The sequence below is a fragment of the Leptonychotes weddellii genome, chromosome 10, assembly GCF_054177405.1.
Source record: "Leptonychotes weddellii isolate Sample4059 chromosome 10, ASM5417740v2, whole genome shotgun sequence".
Classification (NCBI taxonomy): domain Eukaryota; kingdom Metazoa; phylum Chordata; class Mammalia; order Carnivora; family Phocidae; genus Leptonychotes; species Leptonychotes weddellii.
This window is the reverse complement of record NC_138378.1, coordinates 114,719,948-114,732,581: the sequence shown is the minus strand read 5'-3', so window position 1 is coordinate 114,732,581 and position 12,634 is coordinate 114,719,948. Positions and strand designations below refer to the sequence as shown.

At 42.5% G+C, this 12,634-nt stretch overlaps 1 long non-coding RNA gene across 2 annotated transcripts in view; it reads right to left on the bottom strand.

Moving 5' to 3' along the window:
• Nucleotides 1-4,108: 4,108 nt before the first annotated feature.
• LOC145715986 (uncharacterized) overlaps nucleotides 4,109-12,634 on the bottom strand; it is a 163,975-nt gene continuing 155,449 nt past the window's right edge. The window contains exons 2-4 of one of the 2 annotated variants that reach the window (XR_014138317.1): nucleotides 9,453-9,611; nucleotides 8,633-8,755; nucleotides 4,109-6,950 (exon numbers count right to left, since the gene is read on the bottom strand). This is a non-coding gene — a long non-coding RNA (uncharacterized LOC145715986). Of the gene's footprint in view, nucleotides 6,951-8,632; nucleotides 8,756-9,452; nucleotides 10,788-12,634 lie in introns of those variants that run through there. The other variant, XR_014138316.1, reaches the window with a different exon arrangement.

Here is a 12,634-nt window from a genome sequence, read left to right as displayed (position 1 = left end):
TTAAGAGCGCACACAAGTGTGCCTGGTCTTGTGCTGACATCTAAAGTCTTATTCCAGAGATTCATCAGGGATGCTCATGCCTCTTGGTATTATTTAGAAATTTTGCTTGAAAGGAACAGGAATAGACAAAGTTAGTTATCGTTACTGTATCCCTCTGTCTTCCCAGATGATACCAGATTGCGTTTCCTCCATCTGTGCTTTGCATCTGCGTACGTACGTACACACACACACACACACACACACACACGTATGCATTCCCGGTCCATCTCCCAGGTAAGCCTCCATCCTCTGCTTTCCTCTTTCCTCTGGGAAGAGCCCTCATATTGCAGTGTCTGTACAAACAGACACTATATATTGGAGTAAAAGAGACTTGAAATTATACTAAATTGGAATTAAAAAGATATGAGTATATCCTTTAGGTTTTGTCACAAACTGCCTGTGTGACCTTGGGAAGTCCTTTTTTTTTTAAGATTTTATTTATTTATTTATTTGAGAGAGAGAGAGAGAGCAAGAGAGCACGGAGTGGGGAGGAACAGAGGAACAGAGATAAGCATACCCCGTCCTGAGCACGGAGCCCGATGTGGGGCTTGATCTCACGACCCTGAGATCATGACCTGAGCCGAAATCAAGAGTCAGACACTCAACGAACTGAGCCACCCAGACATCCCAGGGAGTCCTTTCTTATTTGTAGGTCTCCAGTTTGCCCACTTAGAGCCTGAGGCAATCAGACCGGCTAACTTCTAAGATCTTTTCAGATGTTGTTACTTGATTCTAGATTTTTACAGCTTCTAGTCTACCCAGGAGCTCCCCACAAGAACAAAGTCAAAGCCAGCCTCAAGTTTATGGGGTGATAAGGAAGAGGTGAGACCACATTAAGGGAAACCAAACGCAGAGTCCCTTTCCCCCCACTGCAATCCTTGTCTATAGCACGGCTGTGTTTAATAGCACTCATTTGTATTATAAGAAAATGTGAACATTGGCTCCAAGCTCCACTGATTTCTCCTCCATCACCTTGGACCATTATAAGAATTAAATAAAATAATTCAAGGATGCCCATCAGTACCGAAAAGCTAAATAACGTTTGGTATACTCACACTTTAGAACACTATAAAGCCACTCAAAGAAATGCATCAGAGCTAACCAGATGGACTTGGCAAGGGTTTCTATAAGGCATTATTGATTGGAAAAAGAAAGCAGTAGAACATGTGCATGTAGTATTCCCTCATTTTTACAAAACAATGCCGGAAGTTTGATATATGTGTGTGCGTATCTGTTCACAGATCATCCTACTGCGCGCCAGGCATCTCCACTCTCACTCACTGTCCCTGATAGTTTTTACCCCCTCTCCTGCTTTACTTTTCCCCACAACACTTATCTTTTGACTGTTTCTTACTTCAGTGCTTTTTGTTGATCTTCTCCCATTAGAACATGTAAGTTGTATGAAATGAGGAATCTTTGTGTTTGTTTGTTTGTTGTTATTCATTCGTTTCATCCTCAGCAACTGGTATGATACTTGGCACGTAATTGCTGCCTAATAAATATCTGTAGAGTGAGTGAATGAATGAAGGGGGTGAATGAAAGCATATGAAAATGCAGGAAAATATGGAAGAGATCAGGTGAGGTGGAAGGTACAAAGGGGGAAAGCTACAGAAAAAAAGGCAAAGCTAAGTTGCATTAACCATGGCATGATAATGGGAGTACATTTACATACTAATGAACGTGTCTGTGGTTGAGCATGTGTCATTCCAAATATGCATGATGAATGGACCCCCTCAGACCTCTAAGAGGGTTCTGTGAAGTCCCTTCCTCACTCTTCATTTTCATATGATCTCGGGTTTTGCAAAGGGGTGCCTTCTTGGTGACCCTGGTATTGGCATCCCGGTGTCTGCACTCTCTTCCCCAGACCCTCTTGCCCAGCAGTGGGAGACGTGGTGTAGTCCCTATATTTCTACCATCAGGGTGTGGCCTTGGCTAAATCAATTCCATGTACTGGGTTTTTGTTTGCTTATCTTTATAATAGACCTAAGGACATGGATCTTAGCACACACCCAGGTTTTTGTGAAGGCTGTGAAAATAGTGCCGACCTCTTCCTCTGCACTCCTCTCCATCTCTGATCCATTTTCCATCCCACCCTGTGCTTCTAAATGCAGATGGCTATTTCGCTTTCAGAAGAATGTGGATCTCTAAGCAATTACACCGTCTGCCTTATCTGTGTGCGTAGCATCTTCACGGTCCGGGTGGGGACCATGTCTTATCTTTGAATTGTCAGTGCTCAGCCAAGGGCCTTGCTCAGAGCAGGCACCCAGAACTCTTTACTAAGCTCCATGAATGTGCAGCCAGATGTCATCTGGGATCACTGGGGGTTCAGGTAAGCTTGGTTCAAACACCCAATTTCATGGCTTGAATGAGTACAGACTCCTGTGGATAATTCTGAGAATTCTGGCTTTTCTTCCTACTGTTTACCTCTATTTCTCCTGCGGTATTGTGCCTACTCTCTTGGTTCTGAATGGCCCAGACCGAGTCCAAAATTTGACCCCTTTACTCATTCTCATTAAAAAACAAAACAAAACAAAAAAAACAGTAAAAATCACTTGAGTTAAAGATCCAGTGTTACGGATCTAGTAAATGTTTCTGAAAATTTGAAAGTCTCATCACTCCTGTATGGTTTTTGACCATCCCTTATAGGCACCACCCCGGCTGCCAGACACCTTTCCAACACCAGTGTTTTTAGCATTTGACTTTCTGGCTCTGTCTAGCTCCCCAGGAAGTGTCTGCTTCTTTGCCAGGTTCTTGTGCCTCTCCCACCAACCTTGAAATTCCAGCAAATAAAATGTCTCCAGCCTCCAGCCAAACCTACCAAATTATTATGATGTTCTTTCCACGGTCATATTAACCTAAACAGAGTTCCAGATGCTTCTCAGGGTACAACAGATAGGTTACTACACTTAACGCCTATGGATGGAGACAGATATTTGTATACGTAATACGGACCCGACATGTCACATTAAGTACAACTACAGAGGACAGCACAAGTAAAGTGCTATCTACCTAAAGCAAGCAAATATTAACCATTGTGAGCAACATATCTCAGTGAACCCACTGATGTATTCAATAGTTGCTCAGCATCTGCTAGGAATGTCCATCTCTGTGCTGCAGGCTGGCCATCCTGAGGTGAGTTCACCTTCTGTTAGGACAGAGGACGTGCATTCAAATGCCTGTGATATAGGTCAGAAACTGTCGCCGTCACAGAAGGAGGCGAAACACACTACGGAGTTCAGAAGCAGAGAAGTACCATTGCATAGACACATCTCTTCTGAGGTTGTAGGAGATGGTGTATCAGTCAGCCAGGGCTCCCACAACAAACCACCACGGGCCAGGGGACTTAAACAACAGAAATTTATTTCTCCTAGTTCTGGAAGCTGGAAGTCCAAGATCAAGATGCCAACTGATTTGGTTCCTGGTGAGAACCCTCTTCCTGGCTTGCAGATGGCTGCCTTCTTGCTGTGTCTTCAGATGGTGGATAGAGAGAGTGCGAGCCAGCTCTCTGATTCTCTTCTTAGAAGGACATTAATCCTATTGGATCAGCGCCCACCTGTATCACCTCATGTAACTTGTGACTTTAATTACCTCCATAAAGACCCTCTCTCCAAATGCTGTCACCTTGGGATTGGGGCTACAATATATGAATGGAGGGGGGCATTCAGTCCCTAACAGATGCTATTTTGGAAAGCTGTCTAAAAGGTTATCTAGTGGTCAAGTCATTTCAGGCGAAGAGAATACCAAAAAATGATGGTGATGATGATAGTAATAATAGTAATAGTAACAATACTAATGACCATGTACTGTGCTCTTGTGAGGAGCCCATTGATACCACTTTTCAGTTCTAACAACAATATTACCAGGCAAGCCCTGCAGTGCTCCTTTAATGGAGAAGAAACTCTAGGCTTCAGGAGGTGATTTTTGCACCAGATCATTCCACTGGTTAATTGGTAGAGAGAAGGTTGAACTCAGGTCTGGTTACCACAAACTAGCATTGCCGTGCTGGGGACTCATACAAAATTTTCTTGGTGCAGTTGCTCCATGACCTTTGCCGGGGCTCCCCCGGTGGACCCTGGAGCCTTACCTTGCAGGAGCAGGGAACCAAACCTGAGATTTTCTCGAGTCTTTCAGCTACCTCGTGCATACTCAGGGCTGTGAAAGAGTCAATATGTTTAAATCCCAAGTATCTCCTCTTAGTTTTACCTTCACACGAACATAATAGGCAACAGAGCTTTCTAGTGGAGTCTAAATAGCTTTTTGTCAGCCCACAGGCTTTTAAGCCAAATTTGCACTTCTAGAAGCAATTTCCTCAGACCTGGTTGGGCTGCAGGGAGACAGCTAAATGCTTCTCTACCTCTTCTTGTCTGACAAATTGAGTTTCCTGTAAAGAAGGGGGAAAATCCTAATAGTGATTCATCTGTAGGTTCTACTCTTTCCTGAACTTTCTGAGGGATTGTTGGCTTCTTTTCTCCCACCCCCTTTATCTCACTGTGCGTTAAAATTCCACTTGAAGTCTTTATGAGTTTGAGGGCATCTCTGAGTCCACCTGGGAGAAAACCATGCTGAGAATCAGTGTGAGTGGGTGCATATTTCACAACTGGAACCGATGAAATTGTGTGTCCTTGAACCATTTACTTAATCTCCTGACCCTCAGTCTCTCCTTCTATAGCAGCGAGATAAACACACTTCCCTCACAAGATTGTTCTGTGGGAAAATGCATGATAAATCATCTAGTCCAATAGGCACAAAGTAGATACTCAAAAACTAGTAGTATTTTAATTTCTATCGCTAGCACTTGATTTTTTTTAAAAGATTTATTTATTTATTTTAGAGAGAGAGAGAGGGACAGCACAAATGGGAGGGGCAGAACGAGAGGGAGAAAGAACCTCAAGCAGACTTCCCACTGAGCATGGAGCCCGATGCAGGGCTCAATCCCAGGACCCTGAGATCATGACCTGAGCCAAAACCAAGAGTTGGATGTTCAACCAACTGTACCACCCAGGAGCCCCTATCACGGGCACTTTAAAATATTAGCAACACTAGTAATGTATTCTATGGTTTAATTCTGCTTCTCAGAAGGAAATACCTAAATATGTTGTCTGACCTGAAATTGGTATATTTCAATTGGGCTGCACCTCACCAGCTCTGGAGTTCACAGCCCATTAGCAACAACAGTACAGGGATGGGTTGGGCTGTTACTGAGCACCACTGTGTAATACGATGTCTCACTCAATCTTCACATTAACTTCATGAAGCATCTGTTGTCAGCTCTGTTTTATTGATAGTTGTCAGCTCCCTGAGTTCAAGGCCTGTGTCTACTGTGTTCCCCGTGGAGTATTCGGGGCCCGGGATAACACCTGGTACACATCAGACATTCGGTAAGTGCAGGCAGAGTGTGTGTGTACAGCCACTTTCCCCAGGAGGTCTGTAAAGCTCCAGAGTGGGTCATGGGTCACATTTTCTCTGTTCCCTCATTCCTGAGCACAGAGACAGGCCTGTGTTAGGCCCATTGTTAAAGCCTGGGTTTGAAAACTGGTAGTTGAAGGCAAAGACCGTGAGAAAGGGACCAGAGCACGCACATGGAGAAAGTTGGAGGTCACTGGTCATTTTGCAAAGAAAAGGGATGCTTCCTCCTCTGAGGAAAAGTGGTAGGGAAGAGAGTAAGCGGGAAGGTAGGGGGGAAAGAAGAGAAAAGTCCCTTTGCAAGGTGGGACAGCACAGTGATTGAGAATTCTACCTTTGTATCAAACGAAGCTTGGTTTGGTTCTTGCCTGGCAAAAGCCAAGTCATCTAAAACTTCTGGGCCCCGATTTTCTCATCTGTAAAGTTGGTATAATGAAACATACATTTCATGGTGTTTTGTGGTAATACAAAAATGTGGAAGTGCTTTATGAATTATAAAGGGCTATATACAAACGGTTCTCAATACACCTACTACAGCAAGATCTGGCACTTATAAATGTTACGGAAGGAATATCTCAATTAGTCCTGATATGCAGAATAGAGATCCTGCTTATGCTGTAAACTCTCATAATGAATCGGTATCTCCCATAGCATAGAATTAAATAAATAGCTAAAGATAGGGGTTTAGTCCATCCTTCCAACCCAATCTTTCAAAATCCTACCAAGAATCATCTATCAAGGAATCAGTTTAAAAAATTCAGAGTGAATTAAAGAAAGTTGAACAGTCAGCCAGCTCGTCTGACTCTATTGTTCAGACAAGTGATGAAGTAGAAACAAAAACAATTTGTTTGTATGAATGGAGTGGGCTTGTTCTTCATGCAGCGTGATTCACCAAATTCCAGAGCCAGTCCAACTGGGAGACTAGAAATGTGGGATTTGTGTTGATTACTTTGTGTTGTTTGGGTAAAACCAGACAAATTTGGGTATGTATAACTTTTTATTATATTTCTGAACTATGGGGGGGAAGCCTTCAATTTTTTTTTTCCATTTATTTTAAATAGTGGCCTTTGAAACTGGTTTTTGGTTTTGTATATAACAGCGGAGAAGGGATGACCCACTTTCCTTCCATGCTTCCTCCCACCCAGCCTCTAAATAAGTGTGAGCTAGTCACTACCATACATGTGGGTGGCAGCTCTGTTCTTGGTTCAGGGAGAGAAAGAAGCACAGGCAAATAGAGATGCTTTTTAGCAAGTTGTGGGACTTGAAATCTTGCATTTGTAATAATCGAAGGAAAATGGAACCAAGTCAATTATTGTTGAGAGATACAAAAGTCAATCACATTTGGTTATTGTTATGTGGGGTACCAAGCACAGAGAACTCACCCACTGCAAACTTTGTAGTCATTTTGTAAAAAACTTAATTTCTAGCAGTCAACTCCAGTAATATCAATGGTGATGTTTCATCATATTGTTTCCGACTTGCTGGATAGTGTTTGCTCATTAGAAGCCCTGCAATGAATTTAGAAATCAGAGTGCTTAAAAACATATATCATTGAAGGTAAAGAAAAATCACCTGATAATAAATATTTGCAAAATACTTTAAAAACAGTATTTTTTTTTCAAAATTGCTGGTAGCATCTTCAGATTAGATAGTTTCATGAGAAGTAAGTGGGAGAAAAAGAAGAAATCTAACCCCGTTTGGGTGTTTGATACGTTCTCCTTGAACTTCATTTACTCAACTTTTATTTTATTATGTCTCAGGTATTGTCCTGTGAGTTACTCTTTACTGACCACCGTTAAACTGATTTTGTAATTAGTCTTTTCTCTAAGTATTTAGGTTCATTGGAGACAGTTTGTGGCCATCACAGAAAGACAAGGTGAAAATCAATGGGCTGCAGTGTTCCCACACATGATCTATATTTATAGATATTGGAAGTGGACTGAGTCATCCAGAGATGAAGGAAGTGTTGAGGATCTAGGACTCAAGAGACAATAATATCCCTGTTTTGTGATGTGGCTTCCTTTGCCTTCTGTCTTAGCATCAGAAAATAGAACTTTCATCCTTTGACCTGGAATCTTTATGGCAATATTCCTTGGGAAGCACCAAGGAATATTGAGTGAGTATGGATAGTGAGTACGGAGATAATCATTATGTCTGTTTTGGTGTCTGTACATGGGTTCAACTAGCTTTATTGGCTAGCTGTGGAGTTATACGAACAAACACATCAGTATCTTTCAGAATCACATTTATCGAACATCTATTGTGTGCTTGAATCTACTACATTCATTCATAGAACTGCATCAAAAGACAATTCAGACATTTACTTGTTAGGAACATTTTATCACGTGGAAAACAAAGCATTTGCAAACAAGGAGATTTCAACCCAAAGATGGCAAGTGGCTCAGAGGCACATTGTTACAGGATGGATTACAAAGTGAGCAGGATAAAGTTGTTTAAACTTTACCTGATCGGCTATTATGATGGGTGTTTCCAAATTGCAGGGGATTGGCTAAAAGTAATTATATTAGACCATTTTAAGAAGACAACTTATGTTTTATTTCCAAGTATCAGAAGCATTTATAAGACTTGACCCAAGTTAAATTTTGCTTATGTTCATGAAATAAGCTAGATTAAGTACATTTCCCTTACATGGCTTCACTGTTTTCGTCTGCTTCAGGGATTTTCAGGTGGTCTTCATTTTATTTATTTATTTATTTATTTATTTATTTATTTATTTATTTATTTATTTGACAGAGAGGGACACAGCGAGAGAGGGAACACAAGCAGGGGGAGTGGGAGAGGGAGAAGCAGGCTTCCCGCGGAGCAGGGAGCCCGATGTGGGGCTCGATCTCAGGACCCTGGGATAATGACCTGAGCTGGAGGCAGATGCTTAACTACTGAGCCACCCAGGTGCCCCGGTCTTCATTCTATTTTATTTTAACACCTGTCTAATTGGCCTCCATACAGAAATAAAAAAATTAACTGACTGAATAAACTCCACATGTTAACACTATGGCAAACTACATGTATATAGTGTCTTAGGTAAAATAATGGCTCCCCAAAGATGTCCCCAATCTAACAACTGGAATCTGTGACTATGTTGTGTTCCATGGCAAAAGAAACTTTCAGAAGTGATTAAGGTTACTGACTTGAAGACGGAAAGGATCCTGGATTATCCAGGTGGACCTACCTAATCACACAAGACCTTAAAAGCAGAGAATTTTCTCAGGTCGCGCTCAGAGAGATGTGGCAGAAGTTGGGGAGACTCAAAGCGTGAGAGGGCACTTGACCCCTATTGTTGAAGGGGGACCATCTGGAAAGCATGGGAAGAAAAGCAAGTGACCTCCAGGAACAGGAGAAGAGGAACCCCAGTCCTACAATTGCAAAAACTCCTTTCAACTCACAACCTGCATGATCCCAGAAGCAGGTTCTTCCCCAGAGCTCTGGAAAAGCTCAGCCTTGCCAACACCTTGATTTTGGCCTCTTGAGACTCTAAGCAGAGAACCAGCAAAACCATCCTAGTCTTTTGACCCACAAAACTGTGAGTTCATAGGTGGGTTGTTTTAAGCTAGTAAGTGTGTAGTGATCTGTTATGGCAGCAATAGAAAACGAATGCATACAGTTTGAGATTTGAGTTGAGTAGCAGATATGTATATCCACTACCTTTTTACATTTAAAAGCAGCCAATGAAACATTCATGGAGTCTTTTCTAATTTCCTCCCAGTAATACAATTCTAAGATTCCATTCTACCTTTATGTAATTTCAGCTCAAAAAAGCCCAAAGGCTGCAATTACCGAGGAGGGATAATAAGATACCTAACGTTTGCTACCTGAAGAGAACTGGACATGTTAATTTTCATGGAGAATCTCCAGTGAATTTCCCAAGAAGTTTCATTTTCTAGAACCTTTCAGCTCAGAGCAATTTGCCGTTTGGGGATCTGCAGCTGGAACAACCAATTATGCGAGGGCTGTATCATCATTTTTCAATGAAAAGTTCAGCACTGCCTCACCTGCAGCGGGATGCGAGAGGAACCCAAGACATGTTGTCTTTCTGGAAAAACAACTATCCGTTGCTGGGTCACATGACGCTCTTGGCCTCGTTGACTAGTAGCTCCAGCCATCTTAGAGCAGTTGCCCCTCCTCTCTGGCTCCTTCTCCCGGGCAGTGTCCTAATGAAGGTATTTGTGTGGTAGCGATGTAGGGTACCCCTTCTCCTACATCCTAGGGTGCCTGGGAGCAGAAAGTGTGTCTCCCACATATTTATATTCCTGCAAGAGCCTGGAATCTGGTCTTTCAATAAATTCAAGATGATTTGTATAAAAAAATGGAAGGCTTTGCAAGCTCAGCCATCCAGTTCTTCTCCTATACACCCGAGACTCTGCTCGTCTTTAGGAATGCATTAGTGCATCAGATACAGGTTTTCTGTTCTCAGGGTGCTCTCGGTCAGTAGGCACATGGACACCCAAATGAAGTTTATGACAGTGTGTCAGGTATTACACCTGATGAATATGCAGAGTATTAGAAACGCCAAGAGAAAGATCTGGGCCTTTTTTTTTTTTTTTTTCTTGAGAGAGAGATAGCATACACCAATGGGGGAAGGGCAGAGGGAGAGGGAGAGAGAGAATTGTAAGCAGGCTCCATGCCCACCGCAGAATCCAATGCAGGGCTCAATCTCACAACTCTGAGTCAAGACCTGAGTCAAAATCCCGAAATCAAGAGTCGGTCGCTTAACCAACTTAGCCACCTGGGCGCCCTTAGACCTGGGACTCTTACTGGGGGGGGGGAGGAGGAGGGGAAACTGTCATCTAACTGTTTGTAGCAGAAACAAAGTTCAAGCATAATCTGAAAGGAAGAAGAGATGGTAGTCAGGAAAGAGAAAAGGACTTGCTTTCCAAGTACTGTAAGTGGACACGGGGAAGTGGAAGAAGACAGGGTTGGAGAAGCAGAAAAACAACACGCAATGAATGGCCTGGATGTCCCGGGACTTGGTGCTCGGGACTAGGGCATGGGAGTAAGAGAGCCGTATCCACCGGGCAGTATTCCAAAGGCGAGGACTGGCTGGCCGTGCTACAGGGATTTACGGGAAGCCCGAGGGGGGCGTGAGAGACATCGGGTGGTTGCTGCCATAGGGCAAGGGCAGAATAGAAGCTGAATGCAGAATGGTGACTGAAAAGCAGAATTTGTTGCCTTTAAAAGAAATGCAGTATGAAATAATCTAGACATAGAGTTTAGAATCACCAGCAAACGATTACATTTTCAATGGAAAAGCATAATTAAGTACGTTGTTTGGTGACACAAAATAAAGATGCCAGGTGGAACAGTGTTTGCTGAACTCAGCTCAGCTTAATTGAAAATGCTGCGTGATTGAAAGACGCGAATCCTGTCTCCCTCTTGTAAAAACAAAAGGCACTGTTCTTTCACCTGAGCTTCTCAGTGCCAAGGAATGAATGCATTAGCTGGAAGCGCTCGGGGACCGGAGAAAATGTACACCGACTGAACATTAGCTAAAAGTGCCAACGTCAGTGGCTCTGACAGTCAGAGAGAAGGTGAGTTTGGATAGAAACTCATTGTGTGTGAACGTGATCTCTTTATGGGTTTTTCTGCAGCCAAGCTGAGAACTAACAGGGGTTCTCTGAAGATAGCAACAAAAGGACAGACTGAAAACAGGAAAAGTTAAGGCAGAGCAGGTCAGTGGAGTCAGACCTCTGTATGCAAACGTGACTTTGCAGGCTTCCACGGAGGTGGGTAGGGCACCAGGCTTTCTGGGACTCTGCTGCTCCATAACAAATGGTCTGTACTAGTGACTATGACCCAACCTCGAGAACTGTGGTCTACTTACTCAGAAAATTCTACTTGGGTAGTACATTTCATAATGTACCAGTTCAACCTCTAAACATCTCTAAAACAAGAAAAAAAGGTTTACGCCAATAAAACTATCACTCCCCTCCCTGGGAAGGAGGGACACAACGTCAATCCCATTTTTTTTTTTTTTTAAAGATTTTATTTATTCATTTGAGAGAAAGAGAGAGAGAGACCACAAGGCAGGGGGAGGAGCAGAGGGAGAGGGAGAAGCAGACTCCCTGCTAGACAGAGAGCCTGACGCGATCCCAGGACCCCAAGATCATGACCTGAGCTGAAGGCAGACACTTAACTGACTGAGCCACCCAGGCAGCGCCCCCCTTCAATCCCACTTCAAAAGAATACATGAATGAATGAGTAAATGAGTGAATTCCAAGGTATTAATGATCATTGAAACTTAATTACTCAGGAAAATCATGCATTTCCAAAAAAAGTCCTAAGAGTAGAATGGTGGTTATCAAGGGCTTGGGGAGCGGGGAAATGGAGAGATGTTGGTCAAAGGGTACAAACGTCCAGTTATAAGATAAATAACTTCTGAGTATCTAATGCACAGCATGGTGATTATAGTTAATAATACCGTATTATGTACTTGAAAGTTGCTAGGAGAATAGGTTTTAAATGTTCTCACTACAAAAAATAAATGGTAATTATGTGACATAATGGAGGTGTTAGCTAACACGGTGGTGATAATTATTTTACAACATATAAATGTATCAAATCAGCATGTTATAAATCTTGAACTTGCACAGTGTCATATCTCAATTATATTTTAATAAAGCTGGACAAAAAAACAAAAACAAGACAAAACAAAAAATTGGTGAAAGGTATGAACAGATAGCTCACCAAGGAAGATACGCCAATGGCAAACAAGCACATGGAAAGATGCTCAAGATCACAGGTCACCAGGGAAATGCAAATGAGAACCACGAGATGAGATACCAGTACACGCTTATGAGAATGGCCAACACAAGGAACACCGACAACACCGAAACTTGCAAGGATATGAAGAAACAGGAAGTCTCACTCGTTGTTGCTGGGAATCCAAAATGGCACAGCCACTTTGGAGGACACTTTGGCAGTTTCTTACAAAACTAAACATACTTTCATCTTAAGATCCAGCAGTCCCACTGCTTGGTATTTACCTAAAGGAGTTGAAAACTTACGTCCATGCAAAAACCTGCACAAGGATGCTTCTAGCAGCTTTATTCACAATTGCCAAAACTTAGAAATAACAAAGATGTCCTTTAGTACGTGAATGAGTAAATAAACCGTGGCCCATCCAGACAAGGGAATATTATGCAGTGCTAAAAATAACTGAGCCATCAACCTTAAA